At 44.0% G+C, this 16,194-nt stretch overlaps 1 protein-coding gene across 1 annotated transcript in view; it reads right to left on the reverse strand.

The window, feature by feature from the left end:
* The window catches only part of Dg (Dystroglycan), a 56,402-nt gene extending 43,353 nt beyond the window's left edge, over nt 1-13,049 (reverse strand). The window contains exon 1 of the mRNA XM_050171061.3: nt 12,836-13,049. The gene's annotated coding sequence lies outside the window, so the exon portion shown is untranslated. The remainder of the gene's footprint in view (nt 1-12,835) is intronic.
* Nucleotides 13,050-16,194: the final 3,145 nt, after the last annotated feature.

Consider the following 16,194-nt stretch of genomic DNA (forward strand, 5'->3'; position numbering starts at 1 on the left):
GGCTTGTGTTGGGTCACCTGATATTCATCTCCAACTGCTGTGCTTCATTACTAAAGCCTTAAACTTTAACTCGGGGAATAGAATTCTTTCGATACTTTCACTGCACTCCCATTATATGCCATTTGTGTTTCCTTGGATACGATTTTTTTTTTTTTTAATGTTTCGATGGGGGCGAAATGCGAAAACACCCGTGTACTTCGATTTAGGTGCACGTTAAAGAACCTCAGGTGGTCGAAATTTCCGGAGTCCTCCACTATGGCGTGCCTCATAATCAGAAGGTGGTTTTGGCACGTAAAACCCCATAATTTAATTTTTTTTTTATTTTTTATGGAGTAGAGGTGTTCAAACAATGGAAGAACGGAAAAAGGCACTGTTTGCTGAGCTGCTACCAACACATTTCTAGGTCAGTACAAGGTGGCGGAGGGAGAGGGGATGAAGGGGCAAGAGGAATGAAGCTACGTATCTATGACCAAAGTTGGCCTACTGGTTATTTCCTGCAAGCTATTCTCCATTTGTAGCAACATGCAATCTGGGTGGAAAAGATTTTTGGCACCAAACCTGCAAAGGGGATACCACCATCATTTTCGTGGGACAGTGATGAAGGCTGGTGGCAATGAAGGTCAATACGATGTGGCCATTCTCAAATTCCACTCAAAGAGCAGCCAGCAATGCAGCCTGCCTGCATTGTAGTCATGAAGCAGCTACATGCGAAAGCACGCAGCTGGGTGCCGCTGTCAGTGACGAGCTATTGCAAAGGACATCCTGCAATGCAGCCCTAGCAAGCCGTCGGAACTCACAACCACACGCTGGCATCGGTAGTGCCAACACAGCATACAGGAACATATGTCCAATGTAGCAGAGGCTATCGAAGTACTAAGCTGGGATATAATGAAACAATTCAAAAGCTCAGTATAGCGATGAAATTGCACCAAATATAATAAAGCATTTGCAATATCAAGGGTAGCTTTTTGGCAGTGACAAAATGGAACCCTGGAACTTCTAATGGATGTGAGAACTCCTTTATACAGCTTCGCTGCATTTGATGTACGAGTTGCTCAGATCATCATCTGCAAAGGTTCTTAAAAGTGAATTTTTTTTTTCGCTAGCCTAGTCGGGTTTCGTGACCGTGGCTGTGGCCTGGCTGTTCCGTTGCCGAATAGGCTAACCAATCACAGCGAAGTATGTGCGCGCATCCGCAGCGCTGGCCGTGTGGATGCAAGAAAAGAACCAGAAAGCTGGCATGTGCAGCTGCATGGTAATGAGGAAGTAAACGGTGTGCATAGAATGGATTCAAATTGTGCTACGTACATATGCACATGCTGCCTCTGAAACCATGGTGAGTACAAGGCGTTCATCATATCCACTAGTAGTCAGCAACTCTGCTTAACAAAAGGCTCGGTATAACTTGTGTGCGCCCACGCTTGCGTTTGTGTGTGTGTATACGTGTATGTACTGTATACGTGTATGTACTCATGTTTCAACTCTCTATGCGCTCACACAAAGCTTTGCTGCAATAGATTCCAGCTCGTTGGATCTGATACATTTATTTTCTACTTTCTTTCCTCATTTTTGAATAGAATAGAGCCTTCACTTTTTGAGTTTCTCAGACAGCTTCCTTGACATTCTTGTGTCTAAATATCCTGGCAATTCCAGGCTTTCCCTGCTTTCCAGGTCGCCAAACGCCTTGTAGTATATGTGCCAAGTACAGTAATGCATGCCAGTGTCATAATTTGATGGACACCTTCACTCACACACAGGAGTGGCTTTTGTCTTTCGGAACAGCTGTTGTCCTTGAAATTTTGCAAGAATAACTACTAGCAAATTGAATGGAAACTACTTATGGTATATACTGCTACACATCTGAAGTTAAGAATTGGCCAAGATCAAGCAACAGAACTGTGTTTCTTATGCTTATCAAATCTGACTTTCTTTTGCAACTTTCAGAGTTGATTGTAGCTACACATTTCCGACTGATACAAGCTACTTTCGTTTCACAACACTGACTGACAAAGTGTATATCTGTGTTTTCTTTCTTTCGTTAAACCGTCTTGTCAGAATGTCTAATCAATTGTGTAGTTTTCCACCACAATGTACTGTTTTTTCTTCACATATGTGCATCAATAATGGGTTTCTGTAGACGAAAGAAATGAAAGAAATGAAAATGAGAAATGAGAAAAAGAGCAATGAAAATGAAAAGCTTCCCAAAAATGAAATGCTTCTCTGTATTTCCTGCCAACAAACACAGCAGCCAAACAATTGAGTAAGGCCACTGGTCGAACAAGCAAGACAAACCAGATCTATACAACTGTGCTTTGACTCCCACCACTACTCCTGCCATTGTTATTGATTGATGATAACTGAACACAACTTGTAAGACGCACCAATTCAAGTGGCCATAAACAGATGCAACACGCTTTTCGAACAAGTCTACAACCCCTTTTTAAGTCAACGAGTGCTATACACGACTGCCAGCGAGCGAGAATAGTGGAAAACCCAATACAGCATGCACATCTACATAGCCACTACAACTTGGAACTCAGCCAATATCCGCCTAGTACTACAAAAGAACAGTGGCTGGCTTTCTTGAGGACAATATTTCCAGCAGTGAAGCAAGAGTCTACAAACAACTTCAGTTATAGTACTAGCTGCTCCATTTGACACTTTCTGTTGAGCTTTCCTTTGCTGCCAATGCAATAAACAACCAGTAAACTAAGGAAACCGCTCTTAACTGCCGTGTCAATGGTCAGCGAAATAGTTCCAAGGCCCATTCCTTTAACAAACAATAAAGAAGAGTGTTAAGCTGCATTGATAAATTTATGTTAGTGCCGCATGAGCACAAAAATTATGTTAACTGCTTCATGCCTTACAGTTCAATGTAATTAACAGGGTGCCACACAGACATACTTAGTTCCATTAAAACTTAAAGCCATTTGAGAAGTAATACATCTTCACGACTCATTTGGCTAGCAAACGCGTACTCACTCCCATTTTAGCAGTTACGGCTGCACTTGAAAGACACATTCCTGAAGTAAGCTGAAATAATTCTGTATAAATTATGTGTGTTATTGCTTTTGTTTCTTGAACTTTTGCCCACAATATGTATCTTTTTGTAATATTAGAAGTGTCAAACAAACTCATTGCATTCACCGCAGCTATCATCATCACTATAATGTTCAACATAATTAAATGTGGATAACAGCAACCACAAATACAATAGATGCAAAACGTTATCCGAAATTATCTTTTCACAATGTCAGAGATTTGGACAGCATATGCTAGGGATTAATTAATAGTCTGTCGATAAACAAGCATGACATTACATTGCAAAAGTCTCAACCAAGTTAGCTTCAACAACTTTTTCTGAACAAAAATAGCCTAAACGTGCAAGTACAAATTTTGAGGATGCTTAAGCTTCACCTTTAAGAGTGGAACACGATAGCATTTAAAGATCCCCAAGCGCTCCTCACGCTTCTCGGCAACTGCAGCTTATGTAACCATAATGTTTACCTGGAAACGCTGGCGGCAAATGCTATGCACGAAGGCCAGCTTTGTGGTTCTTTTTTGATGGTGTGCAAGGAAACGAGGGAGAGGGGGGGGCTTCACTCCTACTACGACAGACCTCAAACAGCAGTTGAAAACGCTATCGCATTAAAAGGGGTTCGTGTTTGAGCTTTCTTGTAACAGAATTATGTTTTCTCGTATATTCAAATTACAATCCCGCACTATCATGCCTGCAGGTTGTGTGTAAGTCGTACTTTATAATTTTTCTGACGCATTTTATTTTGAGAAATTCAATTAGTTCAGTAACTTCTTTGCACTACACAGAGGTGCCTGCATGGTTTGGGTATACGTAGTTGGGTATGTGTGCTTCGGAATGATTATTCCTGAAACGACGGTCAACGTTCGTGCCAGATTTTCTGCGACACGGAGCCCTTAACGCTACCGCGTTAATACTTTGTAACCCCCAATGTCGCACTAATACACCAGCATTGTCATATAGGTGCAAATTCTGATAAATGAAAAACTTTGTGTTTTGTTTTTTTCCCATTAATAACCATTACATTTTCTTTCTGCCAAATAAGCGCAAATAAATTCTTGAACAGGCTAAACTAACAGTGTTGTTCTTTAGTGTCCCTTCATTTCACTATATTCAAGCTCCTTCTTCCCAATAAATTGGACAGAGGGCTGTAAATTGAGGGCAAACATTCAACTGAAACCTGTCTCGTTGGGAGACTTGAAGTTAAGCCTAATTTAAATGCAAAGGCTGCAATGTAAATGGAGATTTAATGTGTAGCATGTCCCAACCATCTCTAAGACATTGAAAAATTTGTACTGCCTACGCTATTCCTGCCAGACTCACTGGTGCCTCTCAAGAGCGAGACAAGAGGGACCACAGACCACCCTTATACCCATGTCACATGCGCACACATGAACTTCTTTTACTCCTCCTTATTTATTTCGATGCATTCAGCGTCCCACTGTCTTCCTTCCCCTACAGGAGCTGAAAGGGTCCCTCGCCAAGTTTGGGCATTGCAAGCAGACAAGCGTGGTGCTAAAACATGCACCGATGATTGCGTCTGCAAAGCATCAAACCGCTACACAGCGGGAAGACAGCTGAAATTTCAAATGAACACCTGTGCGCCTTTCCTCTTAAGGCAGCCCCGCTTACAGCTGAGGAATTAAGGTCACCCAGACAAATGCTTCTACATCAACTGCACTGTTCGCAATGTCACCGATTATGACAGACGACTTTGGTGAATACTCTAATGCAGGACCGACAAAACCACCAATGGAATTATGCCATGCAGGAAAAAAGAGAACACACAAAAAAAAAAAGAGACGGTGCTCGCAATCTGTGATGCAGTCTATTGGCTCCAGTATGAGAGAAGGAAAGGAAGGAATGTTACTTGTGGACACTTGCCGAGGCAAAGGAAGAGAGAGTCCATGTTGGAAGTAAAGCTCGCCTCCTGGTAGCACCAGCAATGCGACATTATGATATCTCCCATCTCCTCTAATAATGAACCACTCTGAAAAACTTTTGTGAGGAAATGCTCCCTAACTGGAACTTCACAACTTCCAGTGTGTAACCAATGTCTCTGATGTGGCTAGGTGAGAAGTTTTGGTGAGAGGAGTTTTGCAATCTCTTTTGACAGTTTTCAAAGAAGTACACTTGTTCAAATAAAGATAAGATAAAGCTAAGATAAAGTAGTTCAGATGAAGCTGAACTGATTTTTGTTTGTCAAATTTACTGTTTGTAATGATAACCACTCTGGTTCCATAGTAGAACAGTTCAAGCAGTGCTTGATCCCATTTATGCTTAGCCTTATACACTTGACATGGAGTGGCCCACGATTTTTTATACTCTCTTGTTCACTGCAAGGTATACTACACATGTCGTGTCATGGTTGAGCCCCGTCGTGCTTTCCATCCGAGCACAAAATGGCAAGTCTAAAATCTGTGCAAGGTCTGTAAAAAGGAAGGCTTGCAATTTTACTGGGCACAATATGCCTAGATCAGGGCATGCTATTACAGCAAGAAAAGCAATAACCGGAAGTCACATCATATCCCGCACAAAAACATGGGTAAGCATAAGGTTGCCAGCATTGCTGCCGGCCCTGGTATGTTTGCTGAGTGCAGTTTACTTCTGTTATTGAAGCAGTGAATTCTTCGCATAAAATTTTATAATAATGCTTTTATTAGACATGTGCAAATATTCTAAATTTTGAATGTGAATCAAATAGTACCCGCCATTCAATTAGAGAATTTACTATTCGAATTTGTCGAATAGTCATTTTTTAAAAATACATAATGGATAAAACACTTGCACAAGTCTCGAGAGAGAGACAGATAGATGGAGGCAAGAACTGTTGTGAATGATTCTGCTGCTGTATAGCTGTGGTTCTTGCTCTGAGACACCAGTTTGTGAGAAATTGCACTGGGCTGATAACTTCGGTTCAACAATTTCCAGTCATTCAATAAGAACGGCTCCCTTTAAAGGAGCCTACATATGAACGTGTTCCAATTTATTATATGCCCAGTTTCATCATATCTGCATATCTTTATTACAATGTGCGGTGCTGTTGTATCACGCTTCTTTCTTCGGGGAACACAACACTTTAGATGCACCTTGGTCAATATAACGTAAAACTATTCCAATCTGTTTTTATTCCAAATCAGCCATTAGCCCTCCCGGGTAGGTCAAAATGGCTCGGGCTCTGCCCATAGGGGTGTTGTTCCTGCCCATACTAGAATGGCCTCAAACTAGAATGGGAATAGATTGACGTCGCAGCATTCAGACTACATTCACAGCTGACCCACCAGTGCCAAGATGGCAGTAGCCTTCGGCACTTTCCCGCCGTACTTGAGCTTAAGGCAGCATAAAGGCGATGCTGAGGACAATGCCATTGTGAATTTTTTCCAGTGAACTTGATGGGCAAGTCGGGGGTGCGTCACCTCAGCCGCACATCCATTGTAGACTTCTCCTATTTTTACCTCCTTGCCTTTCAATCCCGAAGCCTGTGCAGGTTTTTCATGGAATAAACGCAAAATGCATTTTACCATAGCTGTCCTCCAGCCTGCTACGGACTACTAATAGAAGACAGTGAAATCTTTATTTCAGCATAGTGCCATACATTATGGTTGACAGTATCATCTGAAGTCTTAGCCTACATGGCTAGTTTTGTATCCATGCCCTGAAAGTCAGCATAAATTACAATCCAATGTGAAAAGCAGAAATAGGTATTATTATACACATGATTTAAACTGATGTTTTTGAGATGGAACAGTATTTCGAACTTTTCTACTGGCATACTTTATGGCAGTGTAGTGAAACTTCTGAAATTGGTTTATTAAGGTGTTTCTTCACTTTGAGGCCACAAGGTGCCCAGGAGTGCCCGACCTACTGCTTTTCGCCAGTGAGTGCTGGCACGTGCAATACCACAGGTAGTCCTGAATAGTAAACTGAAGAGACCCAGTGCCAATGGAAACTGGTGGCACCATTCCAACCTCTCTCCAAATTTCCTGCGTCATCCATGCATTCAGAAGACACCTCTCAGTTTTGGCAGCAATCTGTGTAAAGGTTTCTATTATCATCATTGCCACAAGGTAGTAGGTGGCACCCTCGGTGCTGTGCATATATGTATTGTGTGAGAGTAAAGAACACAGTTTGTTGCCAGCTGTCACAATCGGCTTGAGCAGGCTGGGCCTGCTTGCTGCCAACATACCATAAAATACCGCAGAAGTGTCCGCCCCCCTTTCACTGAAAATTGGGTTAATCTAGATATGGGCGGTTGTCCGATTGAAGTAGTAAAAACTCAGATGGTGGGCAACGAAAAACTTCTGAAGCAGGGCTACGGTGACTACGGAATCGAAGAAAGCATGCTTATTTTCAAATGGTAAATGATGGGGTGCACTAGCACCTACTCATCGTCACTGAACTAAGCGAACAACTCTTCCAAGTCAGTGCAGAATAGGAGGTCAATGCATTCATCGCTGACACTCGCGCGACCTGATCAGATCTGTGTGACCAGACCTGTGAACAGCAGCTGCGTGCATGCTCTGTCGAGACCTGTCTCACAAAAGCCCTGCAACGTATGGGTTTTCTTTCAAGGACTGTTCATTGTCACCCCACATCACCTCCACCCCAATTTATGTTTATTTGTTTATTTACAATACCTTACAGGGCCCAGAGGCCATTGAGTAAGGGGGACAAACAAGGATAGTATAAGAAATGCAAAATATACAGGTCAACAAAAGGAAAGGGAAAGCATTGCACAAGACTAGTACTAAAAAGCAGCAACAAACATAAGAGCAAAGTACACAAAATAATTGAAGTATATAAATACAGCACAAATGGCTGACACATGACTCAAGAAAAAAAATAAAGCAGGGGTTCACGAACACACAACAGCCAAAAAGTGCGTATTTTATACAAGAGAAGGTTTAACGTCACGATGTCACTTGAAAGTATTCGCACAGCTGACCTTGGAATGATTGATGGTTGCATATGGATGCAATATTATCGGGAAGATTATTCCAAATAACGATGGCATGTGGAAAGGCTGATGAATTGAAGGCTTGTGTTCTTCCGTATATGCGCTTGATGCTGTACTGATTATGTAAATGGCTCGAAATGCATGACGGCGCTTCTAGAGGTAACGCAGATTGCCTGGTGCAGTGGCGATATTTATGAAATAAGCATAAAAGAGCGATTGAACGACGAATATGTAATGGTTCAAGAGAGATATCAAGTTTGATCTGTGTTACGCTCGAAAGGGGACTGCAGTTATGTGTAATGAAGCGAGCGGCTCTATTTTGTACGGATTCTAGCAACTTTATTAAGTAGTTGTGATATGGGGACCATATGGATGCTGCATATTCTAGCTGTGGCCGCACAAGTGTTAGATAGGCCAGTTTTCGAACATTGCTAGGGTAATTCCGCAGGTTCCGGCGCAGTTACCGCAGTGTCCTTGAAGCTTTCGCACAAATGGTGTTGCCATGCGTGGCCCATGAAAGATTATGCGTGAGATGAATACGTACCTAAATACTTGTACGATGTTGCTTGAGACAATACTGTGCTATCTATGAGATACGAGAGGTTAGAATTGGTATGCTTGCGGCCTGAAAGAGACAACCTTCCATTTATTCGAGTGAAGTGTCATTTGCCATTTATTACACCAATTCGAAATTAGGTTAAGGTCACTTTGGATAAACTGGACTTTGCCTTTCCACCGCAAGAAAGCGAATATTCCCGTCATCACCCCTAGCGGTCATCTCGTAACAACCACAATGGGGTGAATATTTCTGTTGATGCTTGCGCTTTGGAGGGGATGGCCGCTTAACATATAATTTTCAGAATTCTGAAGTTTTGGAAGTGTTAATACCGGGTGCTTGTGCGAAACTGGCAGCTTCCACGGTATTTTATGGTAGTGTCAGAAGTGGGATCCTGCTTTAGAGCAACTGGCAGCCGGATGAATGAAAGGCACGACAAACTTCGTGCAAATGTGAACAGCGCAATAGCTTAAGGGACTGCAATCAAGGCTTAGCACTTCATCAACCCAACTTCCTATTTTTCCAGCATGAGCTCGGTCACTTTGGATGGGGCAAGACAGATGTGTTCGGAAGCCTTCTTACAAAATTTCTAATTTTACAGCAGAAGGGCGAGGCGGGCTAGTTGGTCGATGTTTATCTTCAATGGTAAGTGCAACAGATTATGAGCAGATGACAAGTAGCACACTGTACAAGCCCAAAAAACTTACTACTCAAATAACCCTCATCGAATATGCATCGAAAGAAAAATGTGGCAAATTTATTGTGCGAGATGTAATTATGAAACACGAATGTTTCATCATACACTATCACTGCTACACTCCATTGAGTGGTTATCTCATCTACTCTTGTATTATCCATTTGGATGATGTGACACTGACCTGCGTTTTGTTTACATTTGTGTACTACCTGTCGTTTCTCAACATTTTATCATACTTACTTAGGCTAAAGCATGAATTCACTGTTACTGCCCTTTTAGTGCTGTTATGTGCCACTGTCACTGGTGCAATTGAAAAACTTCTTTTATTTCACCTATATTCTGTATTACATATGTATATTGTCTCATATATGTATATTTATGCATGGCTATATATGTATATATAAGGGAGAGAGATTAAGTCATTGCCAAATTAGTGAGTTTTATTTTGTGTCCTCACCATGTGTATCTGTAATGGACAGAAGTACCAAATTATAATCATGCTGAATAAAAATAACAAATCCCCAGGCTGCCTAAGAACAAAACAATCTTAAACAGGTAGGAAGGCATGCAATAGACGAGTTGCAATGCCCGGAAGGCAGCTTTCCTACACTAAAATTTCACTCACAATGATAGCGTGGTCTGCCCTCATAGCAATTGTTGTATGCAGTTTCCATTCAACAAACTGCTATGCTGCATGCCAGAAGCAGCATAGGACAACACCATTCAAAGGAAATAATAGAGTTCAAAAAGCGCAATAGAGTCAATGGAAAGACTACAAAGGGATCCAGCCTTGGTACGTAAGCAATCTCTAGAAGCCAAACAAGTGCCAGCAAACAATGCATTGCACATAACTTTTACAGCAAGGATGCGTTGTGCCACTGTGCATGAATTTTGGCAGTGCAAGAAAGCTGCCTTGCAGGATCTTGCAACTCATCCATAATGAGAAAAGCAAGGATCTTGCAACTCATCCATAATGAGAAAAGCAAAAGATGCTCCAGCTTTTCAGTACTGGCTCAGCATCTCCAGTTGAGATAAATTAACAGCAGGCAATTTAGGTGACTCGCATACATAACTGAAGCAGCTTGAATTCATGGAGCTGGTTAGGATTGAAACCATACCTTTGTAGAATGCAAGTGAGTACAATGTTCTACACAGAAGAACACGAGATGTACCCCACATGCCCCTGCTTCACAAGGAGAATGGCGATGCGCACGGTTCACACAACGCTTACAGGAAACAGAGAAATGAAATACACTTTATACACACATAATGGTGTTCAATGAACAGCAAACAAAGTATTTTCACAGGAGCATAAGTGATAAGATATTATACAGGTGTAACACGGTGCACTTTCAATCGTGATCGTGCCTGATTGGGAACGAATTTTTCGGTCACAATTGGCTCCTTTGCGCACGCTGAGGAAGGAAGTCAATCGCCATCAATAATTTCTATCCAGATCGGGCTAGATTGCACTTGAAAGTGGCTGTGTGACACTGGTATTGGAGGTGATTTGTGTATAATGAGTAGTCCTGTAATATCCCCAACCACATATTGTAATTATAAAGCAAAAGTAGCTAATATTCAGACTGAGTTATCTGCAAGACAAACATTGCTTGTGTTTGGCCTTCATGAGGCAGCATGTCTTACTACATGCAGTCAAAAGGGGCTGGGAGACTCACAGCAGATAGCTCAATGCCAACTCCTTCAAGATAAAACTGGAGAGATGCTGTTTGCCTACCACCTCTCATTCTGCAAAGGTATGGAAGATGCGAGAAACACGTTGCAAAGTGTTGAAAGCTTACACGTAAGCCATGACTGCTGCTCTCAACATGTGCAGCTTCCTGCAGGCATCATAGGGACTGATGTTCGCTAAGGCATCCACTTGATCAACAAGAATTCTAATCAAAGCACACACACCACTGCAGACCAACACATATCACAGGCTACTCACTTCTGTGGTCACAACCAAGGAGGTTTTAAAAAGAATCTTGGGTGGAGACGGGCTATGACGGTTAAGCCAAATGCCGCCTTCTTACTAGGAGAATCAATTAATGTTAGCACGTGGCGGAGAAGCGGAAGCGTTTTCTTTTCACTTCCAGCAGGTTTGACACAGCCAATTTCGCCACGCTGATTATTCTTGATGTGCCTGTCTGTGTCGCAGGTTTTAGGATGAAACTTGAATGTGGTGACAACTTGTATGGCAGATCATGACACGACGACTATGCTAATGGCAAATTCTAGCCAGAAACGACTACTTTAATTTTTCAGTCACCATAGAATTTATTATAAGAGAGCAAGACCAGTTGAACTGCCACTTTTCTCCACGTAGTTCAGCACGCTTTTAATGATGAAGTAGGGGAAAGCACTGGCTTCACCTCTGCAGGTAAGAATCTGCAGAAGCTGCCACTCCAGAATATATATTTTTTTTTAAATCTCCCTTGATCACAGCATGCACCTAACTGCTTCTGCAAAGTGTCGCTCACTGACGGAGTGCTCAAACGGTCATCCACTCCGTACGAAAGTACGGAGTGGATGACCTTTAGTGCTTCGTGTAATACAGGTGTCAAACGGCGGTCTTTTGACCGCGATTGAGCCCGATCCGCATCGAATTTCTCGGTCGCGATTGGATTCCTTGCTCAATCTGCAGGAGGGAGCCAATCGCGGTCGAGAATTTCGATTCGGATCGGGCTCAATCGCAATCGAAAGTGGTCGTGCGATACTTGTATAAAAAGCCGTTCCACTGAAGGCTCCTGAACCTTAGTGAAATGGCAAGCCACCACTTCTGGCATAGCTTAAACTCCAACTGAAAGCCGTCAAAGCAGCAAGCATTGAATCCCAAGCCAAAGAGAGCCGAGGCGACTTCGGAACCACCTTATGTCCGATTATCTCGGTTTTTTTTTTTTCAACACCTTGAATGCTACGTGCGCAAAGGGGTGCAGGTGCTATGCTACAACAAAATCAATAAAAAGATGCACCGATGGCAGAGGCAATGCCCCGCATAGTGGTTGTGGCCACGGTATCGGTCGCGATAAGCAGAGAGGCGCGGCCCCAACAGAGGAGCGCACACACTGGAGGCGACGCAATGGCGAAGATCTTCCGCCAGCCCCGCACACAGGCGCGCCCACGCCTGCGCTCTCGTCCGCCCCCACGACTGTTTATGCCGCGGTCGCAGTGCAGGCCTAAGCTGCGGCGAGCAGCTGGCGTGCACTACGGGGCTTCGGGTTACCGAAGCGCCCGGCGCGATGCCTCCCCCACAATCAGCTTGCGGCCTGCCGAAACAACTTCGCCAGAGCATTCCTCGGCGACTGAGGTCATTCGCTCAGGCCCGTTCACAAGAAGCGGCACCGGCATACACTGTGGAGCCGAACCCGGCGGCGAGAAAACAGCTCAAACGACGGCGCTTCGAAAGCCGATCGCATTCCTAGCGTCGAAGCAAGCCTAACCCTCAGGCACGCCGAAGGCGGCGACTGCCCTGCGCGTGCATCGGCTGCTGTTTGCCCGCTCGTGCAGCCGGACAAGCGCGAAACCGGCGCGTTCTCCACGTGCGACAAAGCTCGCGTTCCTCCAAGGTCTCGCTTGGACACTCACCAGCACTGCCGCAGCTGCTGCCTCAATCCAACGCCGTTCGATCCGCCATAAAGTAAGCGTTCGAGCAAGCGACACAGTTCAGAGATGCACAAGCAAGCCGCCCAAAGGATGGGTGACGGCGGGGGAGGGCTGACCGGAAGGGCTCCCCGTCCTCTCTATGAGGAGTCGCTCCGTGCAGTCGCTGCTGCTCTCTCATCATCGACGCCTACCCCGCTTCGCGGAGACCGATCGCACCAATGCGCAGTTTCTGCGCTAGCTAGCCCTGGGTGGCGCTGTAGCCGCGGAGTTTCGCGGAGTTTCGGTAAGGGCTTTCTCCAGGAATGAAAGCGGGCTTCCAGGAACTTCGCGGACGTGTTCGGCGGATCTTTTGGCGCGGACGAGCCGCGGCATTGTATATAGCCGTGTCCGCGTGGCTGGTCATCGATTGAGTTAGTACTTGACTGTACTTATTTTAGCGCTAATTTAGCAGCGACTCGCGTGCTGGCTGCCATGTTCTTCAAAAGAAGATATCTCCATCGCAATCAGCTCACAATCGTGAAGTCCCTCACGAACTGAAATCAAATCAAATATATGGATTTAAGGACAATGAAAAAACATTGAAACACCCACATTTTTTTTATCTTTTTATTTGCAAGAGCCGGCAAAAAAAAGAGAGCGTATGAGAAGTACGAGGCTTTGAAAGTGTTCCATCAATCTCTTATTCATAAACACCCCTCCCCGTATGCCAATGTACACAGCTCCACAAGACGAGGGTAACATGTACTCTACGCTACGCCACTTCACAAAGAATAGTTACATTGACTGGCGGAGCACTTATCGCCAATGGCGTACCATCTATGTTTAGTGCTTGGGGGAGGGGGGGGGGGGGCATGCCTCCACATTTCTCTTCCTCTAGCTCTCCTTCTCTTTGCGTACATGTCTAAAGAGCAAGAGAGAGTTTCTTGATGAAAGCGGACTCCCGCCGAAACCTTGGAATAAAGTAAACGTTTTGCACATTCGCCCGTTCTTTTTGTATGCATTGATAGAGTTATTAGTGAGAGTTATCTTTGTCATTGACAGACACCTGGACCCTATAACGTAAAACTATTCCAATATGTTTTTATTCCAATCTGCTGACGTCAAATTTGCGTAACCGCCGACGCAAGCATCGGGCGGTCACCCGCAGGGTTGTCTCAACAGACCAATCAAACGCTCTTCTCGTTCATAAGAGGTCGCTTTTGTTTGCTTCAAAAACGAATAACGTTGCCTATACTGAGCGGCTTGTCTTATCTAACTGGCTGACGAGAGGCGAGGAGCACGCTCGAGTGGAGAGGGATTTGATGGGGCCGAGCCACTACAGTGAAAATCGATAACCGGATGAAGAGGGTGGTGCCGACGTCTGCGATTGGTCCGCTTTCCCTTACTTAGCTTGCGATGGCTGGTCGAAAATCGCGACGGCATGCAACGGAAGCTTAAGAATGACGCTGAAACGGACGCTCAGCAAAGAATAGTTGGCAGAACGAGGTCGTAAATGCGCCGAAAGTGCTCGAAAACGTTACACAGCCACGCAAAAAGTTTTATTACACGCAAATAAACCTATGCTCTCGTCAGGTGCGAGTAGCCAGTGCCTGTGCGATCGGCGGCAGCCATCTTTTATTCCTTTCAGAGCGGCTATTCACAAGAAAATTCAGTTTTGTTCGGCATATTAATGCATCTTTAACGCATACACGTCCCTTTGACGCGGTGAGTTCTTGCGGTTTTGTGACGTCGCGTGACAGGCAGGTGACGTGGGTGCAGCCCGAAAACTTTTGGCCAACAGCCGAGCAATAACAGCGGAAAGGCGTCGAATCAGAAATAACTTTTTTTGGGGGGTAAAATCATGCATAATCAATGTGTAGACGTCATATCAGATGCGGAGCTATCGCGGTTTTCGTGACGTCGCGTGACAGACAGGTGAAGTGGGGGTGGTGCAAAAAAGTTTTTTTAGCAATCGCGAATGGCTGATTGCAGAATTGGAATAGAAAAGTTTGGAATAGTTTTACGTTATAGCACCCCTACTGCTTGACTTGTCACGAACCTCACTTGACATAAATCCGAGCAACATCCTCAGCAGAATATTCCCAGGGCGTTGCTTCCGGATGTGTTTATTTGGGAGCTTCATGCTTCATGCATTGAGTAAAGACAAAAACGAAATACAAATGGCTGACTGCAAAAAAAGAGGAAACGGTTATCTGTAGACCATTTCGTTTTAAACATTATTATTATTATTATTATTATTATTATTATTATTATTATCATTATTATTGGTTGTGGTGTCTAAAGTGCACCTTCCACCGACGGTTCTCTTGAAATATCAAAAGCTGATCTCGAAGGCTAGATTATTGTAAGTGCATAGGTGGCACTGCACCTGACGTGGCATGACGTGGCACAGTGTAATAGCAAGAGCTTGGTGGCGCAACCCACCGCCCGTTTCAAAGGGGACGCTCATAACATCCATCCATCCATCCATTCATCCATGAAACAAAGACGCAAAATTTCTGAGATTTCAGAGCGCACGAAAGCGCACAAATATCGAAACAGAGCCCCATAATATGGGTTCTGATATCCAAGCAAGCTGCGTCATGCATATATTAACACTAATTGTTTATGAGTAATTGCCCTCCAATTCCAGTGTCAAATAGTAGTGCCTTGGAACACGTCCTGACGTCATCCTAAGATAATCCTCCGATCATGTACCTCGTATGTTCTCAGTATTTACTCGGCACGGACAAATAAACTTCGTCGGGAGCCTTTAAGGAATAGTGCTGGGCATACTTGCTAATGCGTTAAATTTTAATTCCATTCGCGGGGTGTCACGCGCACATCCTCAGTGGAACTAAATCTTAATGCCATTTTCGGCGTAGTGCGTACTCAAAACTCACTCGGCGACCAAATGCGTACTCTCGTTCCCAACGTCTCCACATTCTGACAGTACTAAGCGAATTTGTAGCGAAAAACAATATCTTCACTTTATTTTAAAAAGAACTCTTCTTTCGCGGCGTTCTCACAACCATCGCAACTCACTTGGCCATCGAATGCATCCAAAGCATTGCCTTGAAACAGTTTGCGGCTGGGTGCAAAAATGACATTCCTGAAGTAAACTGTGTAAAATATGCCTATTGATGTTTCTCACGCCATTTTTTAAACGTTTGCTCACTAAATAGTTTTATTTTATTACCATTGGCAAACAGCCTTAGCCGTTTCAATGCAGCTATCGCCATCGCGACGTTTAATGTCATTAAGTATGCGCGTAAACCAACGACCGAGATGTAATGGCATATCCTCCATTATATATTGGATTTGCGCTCCATTTCGTGTCATTTTGTTTGTTTGAGAGCTAA

Source organism: Dermacentor andersoni, chromosome 6, assembly GCF_023375885.2.
Source record: "Dermacentor andersoni chromosome 6, qqDerAnde1_hic_scaffold, whole genome shotgun sequence".
NCBI lineage: Eukaryota > Metazoa > Arthropoda > Arachnida > Ixodida > Ixodidae > Dermacentor > Dermacentor andersoni.